A 14,604-nucleotide genomic window follows, 5' to 3' on the forward strand; every position below is an offset into this window, starting at 1 on the left:
CTGCCAAGCAGGAAACACCATCAGAGCACTCCTGACATATGGTTGTCAAGCCTCTGCTTAAAGACCTCCAAAGTAGGAGACTCCACCACACTCCTTGGCAGCAAATTCCACTGTCAAACAGCTCTTACTGTCAGGAAGTTCTTCCTAATGTTTAGGTGGAATCTTCTTTCTTGTAGTTTGGATCCATTGCTCCGTGTCCGCTTCTCTGGAGCAGCAGAAAACAACCTTTCTCCCTCCTCTATATGACATCCTTTTATATATTTGAACATGGCTATCATATCACCCCTTAACCTCCTCTTCTCCAGGCTAAACATGCCCAGCTCCCTTAGCTGTTCCTCATAAGGCATCGTTTCCAGGCCTTTGACCATTTTGGTTGCCCTCCTGTGGACACGTTCCAGTTTGTCAGTGTCCTTCTTGAATTGTGGTGCCCAGAACTGGACACAGTACTCCAGGTGTGGTCTGACCAGAGCAGAATACAGTGGTACTATTACTTCCCTTGATCTAGATGCTATACTCCTATTGATGCAGCCCAGAATTGCATTGGCTTTTTTAGCTGCCGCGTCACCAATCGACATTGCTTTATAGATGATAAATGGCAGTAACTTGAAACCTGCAGTGATAACTCTCTATGATAATCTTTAATGAGCAGAAGTTTTCTGCAAACATGGAGTGTGAGCCTGAACTTCTTATTTTTTTTAGAGGTTCATAAATATAAAAAGTTTGCAAGCCCTTAGCATAAAAATCTTCTTCAATTTCAGTCTGAGGTTTTGTGGCATATGGTGTTCATTAAATGAACATAAAACCTGCATCAATAGAAGCCTACTGTGCTCTGCAAAACAAAAACTGAACGGCAGCTGGAGCTGCTTTACCTCTAAACCAGCACAAATCTAATTTTTAGTGCTTGCTTTAGTACAAAGTGGGATGTTCCAGCTGACGTGGGCAGTGATGGAGATACAGGAAGACTGGGGTGTTGAGACTGTAGCTATTTCTATATTATATGACGTGCATATGTATGGAATGGGAGGTGTGGAAAAGGCAAGCGGCAGGAATTTGTAGCAATTTGACCCTCATTTATACAAATGTATATGGACGCAACAGGCAGAAACAGTGTTGTAAGAGAAGGCAAGGGATTCAAACATGTCCTAACTTGGTTACCAGGTATCACAGCAAGATGTGATGGGAGCTCTGCTTTGCTTTCTACATCAGCAGGGGCATGGAGTAAGAGAGCCTTGAGGTCCAATCCAAATTTTACGTGAGTCCATGATAAAGTTGAGAGAGCAGAAAAGATGGAATTCAACAGAGGTCTCAACAGTGGAGATAAGAGAAAGAGGACCCAGCTGCATGTCAGGAGAAGGTCAGCAACAAAAAACCCCACTGGTGTTAGTGAAGTTAACTCTTTATTCAAGGAAACGAAAACAGTGCAGGTCTAGGGATGACAGCAACTCTTTCCAGTAGGTCTTGCCCCAATGAGGAAGTTGCAAGGACTGAAGGTCCCTGCCTTCCCACCGCACTCTAAGGCTCCTCCTTTGGTTGCTTTGTCAGCAGCCTAAGGCTCTGTCATCTTGTCTCTCGTTGTTTCACCCTCTTCCCTTCTCTGCATGTTCTGGGAGACCCAGGGCAAGGGGAGTTGGTTGCCGCAGGAGGGGGAGACTCCCTGGATTCTTCAGCAGTCTGACTCTACTCTGCCTCTTGACCCCTCTTTTCTTCGGCCTCTGATTCTGAACTGCTCTCTGCCCCAGCACCTTACTGCTCACTAAACCCTGCTGCTTCTTCAGCCTCTGACCCCTTGTCCTTGTTCCACCACCAATCCCCTGGATCTGAGTCTTTTCCCCTTGGGGGTTCTTCAGGTGCTGTCTCCCACCACTCCTCTGCAGCCAGCCAGCCCATATACTCTGTGCCACCTTATTGGAGAAACGAGCCTTTGGTTTGTTTTAGCTGCACAATAGCACTACCACTTCTGGTGGTCAGAGTGGGTATTACAGCTACACGCTAGCAAGGAACTTATAGAACAATTGTCCAATAGGGTTTTACCTGGTAATATCTCCTGTTGATTCATGTCTGGTTTCTTAGTCTGAGCTACTTAGAAGGAGCTGCTTCTAATTTCTCTCTGTGGTCACTAACCATAACAAAACATTAGGGAGAGGGGAGTATGTGCACATATCTTAATCTTATTGAGGGCCTTGCCAAAAATGTTTGCCAGTTGCTGGTTGTAAATTCTAAACTGCTAATACTATGATACAGCCAAGCATCTAGTGCAGCTAATAATTATTCACAATTGAGTTATTAAACATGCAGGTCACCAGCAGAAGTTAATGTATGCATTTAGCAAAACATGCCATTTCTTGATATGCCTAGTTTGCAATGCTTATTAATTTGATAATAGCACAGGAGTCTCCTTCTTATCTACTCACTGCCAATTTGCTGGGAGATAAAAGTGCCGGGATTTCCTTTGAAGTAAATGTTAATTGTATATATGTAAAGTGGGCACCTGTAATCTTTACAATTACCTCACATAACTAGCACTTTATTGGTGTTTGAAATACTTCATTCGCATTTCTTATGCTATGTAAAAGGGAAATAGCTAAGAATCGCCCCTTTAATTAATTTAAGGTGTCAGTGAATGCATTTTGTGGAATAATTTAGTTTTAACCCATATAAATATATACATGTGAATGCCAATGCATATAATTTTATATAAACTTAAAAAAACCAAGACATATATACTCAGTTTGTGGCTAACATGATTTTGCTTGGGAAACACTATGTTCTCCTTTTTCCTTTCCCATACCTTTCTCATGCCTCTTAAAAAATGCATAGAAAATGAAATATGGTACTAATAGCAATCGCAGTTCACTGTGTGCTAGAGTAGCCAAAAAGGCACCACTCAGGCACCAGAGGGAGACATCATCAGACTTGGGACAACCGTGAAGTTTGCAGGTGCACAAAAGAACTTTACCTCCCCGTTCGCCTCCCCACATGTGACCTAGAAGGAAAGCAGCAAGTTGGAGAGAGGGAGGGAGTGCAATGTCAGAGAGCAATGCTTAATGTCTGTTTGAATCCAAGGCTGCAGCTATGGAAGAAGCAACACCCTCTTGAGGTGTTGATGCTTAGAACCCCTTCATCGAAGGCTCAGGTTGGATATACGTGTAATTAAACCATATATACTAAAAGACACCATCGTCTTTGCTGTGCTTCCTTTCCAAAAAGGAAACACAAACCGTGGGTAAGGGCCTGGAACCCCTGGAATCTTGCACCACGGTGTGTGACACTATGCAAAACTGTGTGCATATGTGTTCATATGCTTTTTTTTCTGGGGAGGGGGTCCATAGCTTAGGGTCTGTGACCACGAAAAGGTTAAGAACCACTGCTTTACCTGTATTCCTCAGTCTTCCTATACAAAATTAATGTGGCATTCCAGCTTTCCCCTTTACAACCTACCAGATACTTCTACTGATCATAGATACACCCACTAATCGAAAATGGAATTGGAACCCATTAACCAATGCAATGGTATTGCTGTCACTATTTGCTCCTGGCCAAAGAGCAGAGGCACTGATGGCACTGGTGATTTCATCTCCAGTTGAAGTACTTTATATTAATTTTGCTTCCACTGTGGACTCCAGGAATTCTGGGTATGTTTTTGTTGATCTCCCTCCCTTCCATTCTGTTAAGCTGTAGTGCGGTTCGAGTGATTGATTAGCAAAATGTGCTAATCATTTTGATTAGCAAATAATTACATGCAAAACTAATGCAGCTAATCTCCTTGGCAGTAATTAGTGGAGGTGGTGCAGAAATTGCTTTAGCTACTACAGAAAAAAGAAAGAAAGAAAGAGTAAACTTAAGATTTTAGTTGCTAAAAGCCAGAAAATATTATGTGAAACTGAAAGGCTTATTAAAAGATGCATCTTCTTGAGATGTGGCATACAGGAAGAAAAGTGACTGCTACTGAATACACTTTCATTTTAAATGTTATATTTAAAATGGAGAGATGCTTTGCTCAGAGCAACACACTTGGTAATTGTTTGTGATACCAAGATGTACAGTACATGAAGAATTTGGAGCTCTTGGTTTAGTTAGGAATCGCTTGAAGACATCAATAACCTAGTCATATAGAGAGTGAAGTTACCTTTGCTTTGTGTTCTGCTGTTTTCAGGGCTCTTTTGTGCATTTAACCTTGTGGACCTTAGAGGCTGTGGTTTCAGGTACTTCGTTGTTGTTTAGTCGCCTTAGTCATGTCCGACTCTCCATGACCCCATGAACCAGAGCATGCCTTGGAAATTTCTTCTCAAAGCTTCTCCTTTTTAATGTCCATGGAGTTAACATGGCAAAAATACTGGAGTGGGTTGCCAGTTCCTTCTCCAGGTGGATCACATTTAGTCTAAACTCTCGGCTATGACCTGTCCATCTTGGGTGGCCCTGCACAGCATAGCTCAGAACTTCTTGGAGTTATTCCAGCCCCTTTGCCACGACAAGGCAGGGATCCATGAAGGGGTTCAGGTACTTAGCACCTCCCAATTAAGCATTGCTTGGATCTGAGGAAAGGGAGTGGGACCTCTCTCCCCCCCCCCGGGGGGACCCCTTTCCTCAGTAGTGCACGTCAGTCTCCATCTTTCATTTATCATTTATCCTTACTTTAGCTTCATCAATCATTTATTATTACATTTATATCCTGCTCTTCCTCCAAAGGAGCCCAGGCAGCAACCGTGTCAACACCAAAACAATGCAATTAAAATTGCTTTAAAAAATTAAAAGCAAAACGCTAAAAGCAATTAAAAAACAGTTTAGAAACTCTGAAAGCAATAATCTGCTCTCAAAACTAATAATCTCAGGGTTGCCAGGGGCAGGCTTTTCAGCTATCAAATGACAGGGTAAACGAGGATGTTTTAAAATTCCTCCTAAAAGTTTATAACGAAGGAGACTGGTGCACCTCATAAGGGGGACATCCCATAAACTGAGAACTAGGATGAAGGTGTTCAGCCTGGCCTGCTGCTGGTGCCGGCCCTCCTGTTAACGCAGGACTCTGGTCAGTCACACAGGTGCGCACATGCACACACATGCATATAAAACGGACTGAAGCAGGGTTTCTAAAACCTTTGGCCTACAGGCACTGCGCTATAGCATAGGAATGTTACCCTTTTCACGAATAACGGGGCTGGACACAAATCACAGTTAAGGGCTAAAAATAAAGGTTTGCATATATTACAAAATAGAAAACAGTTAATAAAGAAGAAAAGTGTGTTGATGCAGTATACAATTGCTACACACAGCTACAAACATCAAGTCAAAGACAAATAGACTGAAAAACAGTTTCTATCCAAGAGCTGTGGCCCTTTTGAATGCTGTAACTCGTCAGTGTGACCTGGGAGTTTGATGGGTGTGGTGTGGGTGTGGCTGGAATGTGGTTTGTTTGGTTGTTGTTGTTGTCTTGCTTTCGTTGTTTTAAGGGATGGCATCCAATTTCGTTGCACTTTGTGCAATGTTGCACTTGTGTAATGACAATAAAGAATCTATCTATTTTAATACTGCTCTTGTGGAAAGTGATGGGGACTGATTTTATTTATTTTTATAATTATTTATGGTTATCTATTGTGTTATACTGTAGAAATAGCACTGGGTACTGTGTTATTTTTCTAGAAAAAGAGGTGCCGGAACTCAACATGAACGCCTCCCTTGTTCTCTTATAAAGGCAATGACGCCCGCCCAAGAGGTACCAGAACTGAGTTCCGATTAATTCCGGCTAAAAAAAAGAGGCCAGACTGGGTAGGAATTGCAGGAAACAGATTTGCATTCCAAGCGAATAGATTTTGCTCAGGAGTATTAATTTCTATTGAATTTAATTATGAACCCTGTGGGCCTTATTTGGTCAAATTTACCTAATTCACCCTTGGAATTGAACAGATATTTTTAAGAGAATAATAATACATTTGATAGCGAAATATTTGCTTTCATCAGTGCTGCATATTGATGTTCACATATTTGTATTGGCCTAATTTGCTATAGCTCTCTGATTAGCATAATCTCAGCATAATCAGACCCAGGGCTTAAATACACATCTATGCACAGTGATGAAGGACAAAATGCGTACATTCTACAAATCATAGATAAACAGTTTAAAAGTCCCGTCACTACTTCTATCAGCCACCTGCTTATATATACATATGTGTGTGTGTTTATAAAATACAGTGGTACCTCGGGTTACATACGCTTCAGGTTACACACTCCGCTAACCCAGAAATAGTGCTTCAGGTTAAGAACTTTGCTTCAGGATAAGAACAGAAATTGGGCCCTGGAGATGCGGCAGCAGCAGGAGGCCCCATTAGCTAAAGTGGTGCTTCAGGTTAAGAACAGTTTCAGGTTAAGAACGGACCTCTGGAACGAATTAAGTACTTAACCTGAGATACCACTGTACATAACTTACAAAATATATTATATGCAAGTGAGGCATCTAATCAAAGGCAGCATTGTTACTCTTAATACAATAAGATGAGCTTGCTGGATCAGGCAAATGGTCCACTCCAACATCCTGCTCTCACAGTGGCAAATCAGATCCCCGTGGAATACCCGCAATCAGGATTCGAACTCAAGAGCCCTCTCCCTTCCTGTGGTTTCCAGCAACTAGGATTCAGAAGCATTATTGCCACCATTATTGCCTCTGCGGAGGCAGAGCATAGTCAACATGGTTAGTAGTCGTTAAGAGCCTTCTCCTTCATGAATTTGTCTAATCCTCTTTTAAAGCCACCTCTGCCTCCTGTGGGAGTGAGTTCCATAGTTCAACTATGCGGTGTGTGAAGAAGTCCTTTTATCTATCACAAATCTTTCAACCTTCAACTTTATATGGGAGGGACAGACTTTTCTCTATCCACTTCTTCCATGCCAAGCATAATTCTATAAATTTATATCATGTCACTCTTACTTGCTTTTTCTCTAAACCAGGCATAGGCAAACTCGGCCCTCCAGATGTTTTTGGGACTGCAATTCCCATCATCCCTGGCCACTGGTCCTGTTAGCTAGGGATCATGGGAGTTGTAGTCCCAAAACAGCTGGAGGGCCGAGTTTGCCTGTGCTTGCTCTAAACTAAAAAGTCACAAATGTTGTCACTTTTTTTCACAGGGGAGTCCTTGCATCCCCTTGATCATTTTCATTGCCTTTTTCTGAACCTTTTCCAACTCTACAATATCCCTTTTGAGGTGAGACAACCAGAACTGTATACAGCATTCCAAATGTTATCACACCATAGATTTGGATAATGGCATTATTGGTCTTGCTTAAAGTCCTCTGGGGTTGCCAGATTTTGAGGAGCAAAAAAGAGGACATATTTGCCAACTTCTCCTTTTAACTATGGATTGCTGTGACGACTCTCGTTTTAGATACCCATGAAAAAAAGGACATGCCCTGGAAAAAGAGGACATATGACAACCCTATATCCTGGCCACAGCTACAGTATATAAAAAATTAGAGATTATTACTAGCACTCCTGAGCACTCTTTTTTTTTTTTTACTGCAGTCTGATATACACTTATGTGATTTACTTCTAAGTAGACATGCATAGGGTTGTTCGAGTATTGTGTTGAACCTCAAGGTGCATTTGCATTATAATAAATATTTGATCTATGATAAAGCGTATTTTTAAAGCCTTTCCCTAACAATTTAGATATGAGACTGAAATTGCAAAATGAGAACTAAACCTCTTAGGCTACAGCCCCAGTACCAGTTTTCACAGGAAAGAGGGGCAATTTACATGTAAATAAATTGAAAATATATGTATACTACACAGCACTGGAAAACTAGAACTGAAATAGCATTGTCAATAGTATGCAGGTAGAAGCCTTATATAAAAGGCACAGATATGGTTGAAAGGCTCATTAATGCTGAATGTGGTCCTTGATGCTTAATTAGCCATAACCTATTGCCTGTGTTTATTCTAATAAGTACTTTAGGCAACTAATGGCTGATGGCTCACTCCAGTTAGAATCCCTTTTCTTGTTAATGTATCTGTTAACTAAACATCAGGCTTTCATTTTATTTATGTTTAAATCTCCATCCATCTTCCAGTTAGGTGATTTGCAAGCTTTGTGTCTTCAAGGCCCCTTAGGAACACCAGTTCCCCTGCTGAGGAAACCCTGTGTGTTTGCAGAGGACAAGTAGGGCGTGCAACAAAATGTTGTAATGTGAAGTGCTCCTCTTCAAGATTTCAGCCAGCCATATCTTCTCCCATGTTAATCCATTTCACTCCCTTAGGTTTACTATCCCTCCCATACTACAATCAGTTGGTATTCCATGTTGGGACGTTGGGTGTATGTTTCTTGGAAGCTCATTCAAATGATTAAACTCAGCCATTTAGCGGAGTTGTCTTTATTAGGCCAACGCCAGCATGCACCATTATACATATACACACTATTTATGTTACAAGTAGTCTTCTCTCTCTGAGCCCAGAGAGGGTTCTTTGCTAAAAGGTCCTTGCTGTGTTAAAGTTCATAGCCAAGTCCTAAGTTCATTTGCTTCAAAGTCCTGCAACTGATAGAGCTCTCTTGAGTTCTAAAGTCTGGCAATTTTCCAATTTATTCCTCAGGCAATCTCTTCAAAAAAGGCTTCTCTCAAATCCACAGTTCCAACAGATAGCTTTAAACAATTCCTGCAATCTCCTACTATGACCCAAACAGTATGTTGTAGCCTGACCTTTTTACACACAAAGTTACTTGCCGGATCTGCCTGGTAACACAGACAAGACAGTCACAAGATATCTCTAGGTGCATTGTGGGGAATCAGTCATCTCTGCTGGCTCCTGGAGAATTAAACCTGTTACGGTAACTGCATTCCTTAACATCCATGCCCACTGAGCACGCTCAGTCCACATTAGGCTGTTTGGAGTCCCTCCTCCTGCATGATGTTGCCTGTGTACTGAGGTCAATGTTGGAGGTCCTGCTCCTGGTTCCTCCCCTTTTGAAGGTGGTCTGTGGCAGTAGTAGCCAGCGGAGCAGTGCAGGCAGGCTGGTGCTGCTCACGTGGTTTCCCAACACCATGTATCACTGCTGGTTTCTGAGAAAGAGAGGGGGAGGCAGAGGCGGAGCTGCGTACCCGGGGGGGGGGCGAGGCCATGGGGACGGGGCCAGCATCCTAGGGGGTGGGGCCAGTGTCCCAGGGGGGCGCTGCCCACAGTGAGCATCCAAGGGGGGCGCCGCTCGTGGCGAGTGTCCCAGGAGACAAGATGCCCATGGGTGTGGAGCGAGCCGCCCATGGCAAGCTGCTTCCTGGGCAGGGGAGAGAGGGAGCTGTGCCACTTTGCAAGCAGCCTTCCTCCCTTCCCTCCTTTTGACAGCTCGGGGGGAGGCTTCCTCCCCCAGGAAGCAGCCTGGGAGTGGGGGGCAATGGCGTGCTGCCTGCCCACGATTCCCAAGCCTCCCCTGAGCTGTCAAAAGGGGGAAATGGGGAAGGCCATCACCAAGGCGGTGCAGCTCCGCCCTTTCCCCCAGTGGCTCAGGATAGGCTTGGGAGTTGCAGGCGGGCGGCACGTCGGATGTCACCCCCTCAGTGATTACACCTGGGGTGGGCTGCCCTATCACCCCCCCTTCCTTCGCCCCAGGGAGACTGGCGTGGTGCAAGTACAGTTGTGGACCCAGTCTGATGCTCCAAACACTACACTTGCACTGGATAGAGCTCCCCACTTAGTCACTGGCAGCAGTGGAGATTACAGAGATTCACTGCAGACATATAGTGAAATTAGGCAAGAACAGGACCATCTTGAATGCCTGAAAGACATCAAAGTATGGACATTCGGAACGTACAAACAACTATAAAGGGGTGTGTGTCTTTGTGCTCTTCACATGAAAGTGTCCTTGCATCAATCTTTTGCATGTGTCTGGAGAGATGTAAACATGCAGAAATCAGTGCCCTTTAATTTCCATTGCCTTCTCTAAGCTGAAAATCAAAGAGAGCCATAAGAATTTGGGCATTTTAATTCAGAAAAAAGGCAGGCAATGGCCAGAGGACATGAGAAGTGCACAAAGTTTTTCTTGGTGTGGAGAGTATGCCTAGAAAGGCATTTTCCTCCTTCTCTCATGATACCGAAACCCAATGAGTTGATCCAAGGAAGCAGAATGTGGGAGTCAGATTCAGAGCAATCAAGAGGAAGTACTTATTCACGGAGCACATAGTTAAGCTATAGAGTTTAGTATCACAAAACATAGTGATGGCCACCAATTTAGATGGCTTTAATAGAAGATTAGGGAAATTCAAGGAGGGTAAGACTATGATAGTTTTAAATGACATCCAGGATTGATATGTGAAGCGCTTCTGAAAATTGAAGCAGATTTTCTTGTCCTTTTTTAAGGTTATATGTCAAGGAGAAGAAGAGTCCTTGCATTCTAGTTCGTTATGCTCCTGTATCAATTAATAGCCTTCGCTGTGCTACCATATGAATGAATAAAGCAGCATTTTGTCATTTATGCCACAAAGTCAGCTCTCCTTAAAACATTGTCAGGGACATTACACTCCCTGTGGATATTTACTCATCCCTTGGCTCCTCTTCGTCCTTCTACCACCCGAAACAATTACCGTTGCCATTTCTAAGTGCATTAATACTGCTCTCTCCGTGCTTGCTTCTTTCAAATGGTAGGGCATTGGAAGAGGTCAGCTCCCTGATTGACTCTCTGCTGGTGAAACAGAAATGTCAGAATTGTAAAAATGTCTTGAGCTCAATCAAATGTTCATTAGCATGTCAAATGCTCCCTTTAATTAAACAAAACCCCTGTCTGGGCTGCCTCAAGAGGAGGGATGCATGCTGAAATCAGAAAAGAAATGTGACCTTATATAAAAACATTATGTGCCAATTCTTCTACCAGCAAATGAATGGCCCACTGCAGGACACAGCACCAAGTTGCAGGTGGCTTCCAAACCCTTGGCCTCATTTTCCTACCTCTGCATCAAAAAGCTTGACATAGTTTAAAATTTAACTTAGTTTTGATCTGTAAACACAGACCTCTAAATGTTCTAACAATTACCCTGTTAGACTCCCCCAGATTACGAAAGTGAATTGGGTCTTCTCCAGACAGGTGTAATGTTTGCAGGTGTGCTATTGATGTGCATTAGTAGTGGATTTATACTGGATCGTCTACACATCATTTTGCTCTATCAGTTGTTCTGCAGGTCTTCCCCAATGTTAAAGCATTTTTGCTTGCAGGAGGGGCACTCTTGCACTATAACACAGTGAAAGCAGGACAAACAAATGAACCCCAAAGTTTTTGTGGTATGAAAAGCTCCAGAACACCAGCAGGAAGCTACAGGACATGCAAAGGAAATATCCCCAGGAACTAAGTGACTATGGGAATTTTAGCTCTCAAGAAGGCATGTCACATAGGCTGGCATAAATGCTTTTCTAAGCTACAAGCCCTAGATTTCCCCACAAGCCTCTTCTCTCTCTCTCCACCCTCCTCCAGAGGTCCTGAGCCTGCACCAGTTCAGAACATTGCTTGCTCTCTTCTTGCACCCCATTTAGATACCTCCCTCTATTTCCCAACTTCATGGGGTGAGTGCTAATGCCTCTGTAACTAAGATGGCGCCACATACATAAAAGAGGATACTATCAGCAGCCTCAGAGGAAACCCAAGGTGTGCAGAAGTACAAAGGAACACGAGGGTGGAAAGTAAGTGGACAACCTCCCCCAACAAAACAAGCTAACAGTCCAGTGAGGACTGAACATGTTCTGGTGACAAACAATCAAAAGCACAATGGACAATGCATGCAGTGCGTGACTCACACAAGTGCATGGCTATAAAATTAATTGGAAGCAAGTCTCACATGGCGGGCTTAGCAAGCCGCTAGGTGTATGGCAAATGCAGGACCATTTTATATGGTTCTCCATCTGCTACTGAGAGAGCAGAGCTTGCCATGAAGTACCACTTGCTCAAGCTGCCAACCTTGGTTTGAGGCAACAGATCATCAGTTGTGAAATGATGCATCCAGCGATGGCCTCCTAGAGATACCAATTCTGAACTTAGGGAGATGTCTTCATGAAATCAGCATCTGTCCACACACCCCAATTCCATTACAGTCATCTATAAGCTATAATCGGACAGTTTAGATATTATTAGCCCAAACCACAAAATCTTCACGAAACATCAGGTTTTACGGCGTGACCTGTGAATTGATCTTCATTCATCAAACTTTGGGTAAACGTGTCTGTTTTTTGTTGTCCCCCCCCCCCCGCCAATTCGGTGCTCAGTTTGCACAACAAGAATGAATTATCACACAATTATCTCATGACATATGCCTGTCTCTGCAGCAGCTCATTGTCTCCAGTAAGTAACACACACAGCATTCTCCATAAATCAAAAGCAAAGCCTCTGATTTTCTTCTCCTACAAACCTGAAAATGTATTTGACCTTATTACATACTGGGTGGAGAGGATGATGTAGGGTTGTTTTTGAAAACTCCTCAGATTTATTCCACAAAATAAATCACAAGGGAAGCTGTTGCGTTGGCATGATGGAGAGAAAGAATAGTTACAGCTACACTTCACTGCACATTGAAATAGTGAACAATTTGTTAAATATCCCATGAGTGGATTAAACAGGCATATGATCAGTTAGGACGACGCCAAACCCCAGCAGGAACCAATTTCAATTCACCGGAAAGAATTCCAGTGGAAATGGATGAATCTGTCAAAACCTAATTAGATTTATGGGACTTCCGGGTTAGCGCCATCGCCGAATGGCGGACTCCCTCCGAGCTCCGGAGGGAGTCTGCTCGGCAGGGGCTGGGTCCTACCGCGCCGGCGACGCGGGGACCCTTAGAAACCACGGGAACGGATCCCGTGGACATGGTGACTCGGCTGGCACCGTTATCGCTCTCCCGGCTCGTGAAGGAGCCTTTTTAAAGGCTACGGATCGGGCGCCGGGGAGCAGCGTGGTGCTTTGAGTCCTCCGCTTCCCCTGCCGGGCGCAGCCGCATGCCATCCGGCGGAGAGCGCTGGCTTCTTCCAAAGGAAATTCGGACAATTGATCAACAACCCGTGAGTAATTGGGCAACCGGGTATAAAAGGAGGAAAAAAGAAAATTTTTTCCGGATTTGGCACGAGCGGGAGGGGATCCAAAAAAGGAAGTCAGTCCCCTCCCTGATTGTAAACATGCTAAAACAAGGACTGAGAAACCAAGATCGATTCAGAAGCTTATTGATGACAAAAATTACCAACTCCACGATGTGAATTATAAGAACTGTGCTGGAGGAGAGGAGTCGAGGGTGAGGAGAAAAAAGCAACCCCCCCCCTGGGAACCGGGGCGATTCGGATAGCCTGGCGAAGAGAGATGGAGATTTTGACAGCTGTCAAAGGAGCTGTCAAAACTGGAAAATATAAAGAGGACTTTGCTACAAGTTCTTTGCTGGTTAATTTTGTTATAATTTGATATAAATATGGATATAAACTGTCGGGGAAAAGAAACAACAAATTGACTTTTGGATTGGAGGATACAAAGTTACTGTAATCCCTCTAGAGGGGATTTGGGACATTACAAGTGTCGTATGTGGAAAACTACTCTGGGATGTGCAAAGGTCTTATCTCCTGGGAAAGCTGCAGAACTGAAATATTATTTTGTCTACAGAGGTGACCATAATACAATAGAATCTTCTATTGAAGCAAGAAAGGAACTGGACGTAAGTCTGTGTCCCTGAATAACAAACCTCTGTAGAGACTTTAAATTTTGGAACAAGAAATGTTTTGACAGCTGAACAAGACAGAAACCTGAGAAACCAAGAAATAAAAGAGTAAATGACTGAATACGACACGGAACGAACAATGGGAGGAGCAACAAAAGATTAAAGAAAATTAAAGGCCTCTATTAGATTGGATTTTTGAAGTTAAACATCATTAAAACAACCAAATCCGAAGAAACCAGCAAGATGGACTGAGACAAATTTGGCTGTGGACTTAAGATCTCCAGGCCGACAACATATAGACAAATGGACATGGGGAATCAAAACCGGGGAAGGGAGGGGGAACCTTAGAATCCAAAGGCTTTGTAACCAACTTTTTGAAATTCTCTATACTTTCTATCTTATATTTTCTATAACTTTGATATTATATGTTTTTGTTTTTTCTTTTTTTTTAGAAAGGGGGAACTCGTGGAAGGAATGAGAGCTGATCTTAGGGGGAAAATTTTGTTCTATTATAAGACGAGGAGTGACGTTAAGATTGTGTAAATTTAAATTGGTTTATGAGTAAAATATATTAGGTTTAATGAGAACTTGTGGAACCAACTTAGAGAAAGGGGAATACAATCGGGAGGGGAAGGAGGAAGTCCCAGAAAGAAGGTTATGAAAAGAAGGGTCTAAATTAGTTTCTCTTTTTCTTTCTTTTCTTTATCTTTCTTATTTTTCTATTCTGTTATTATTGGAAATTTTAATAAATATGATTATAAAAAAAAAAAAAAACCTAATTAGATTTATGGAAAACAGCAAACAACTAACTTGCCGCCGTATCTTAACCATTGAATATCTTTATAAATAATATATAAGCAAAGCACGGCAAATTGTCAACTTTATTTGCCTGTTTTGGTTCATGGAGACGCAGCTCTACCATTTACTTTCTATTAGTTTTAGATCAGTTACTTCAAA

General features: G+C 42.9%; 1 protein-coding gene across 1 annotated transcript in view; it reads left to right on the forward strand.

Annotated features, from left to right (window-relative positions):
• LOC309515652 (uncharacterized protein) overlaps positions 1-14,604 on the forward strand; it is an 84,933-nt gene that overhangs the window by 53,315 nt on the left and 17,014 nt on the right. The gene's annotated exons all lie outside the window — the stretch shown is intronic.

Source organism: Podarcis vaucheri (assembly GCF_965113315.1).
Source record: "Podarcis vaucheri genome assembly, chromosome: 12".
In the NCBI taxonomy this organism is placed as follows: domain Eukaryota; kingdom Metazoa; phylum Chordata; class Lepidosauria; order Squamata; family Lacertidae; genus Podarcis; species Podarcis vaucheri.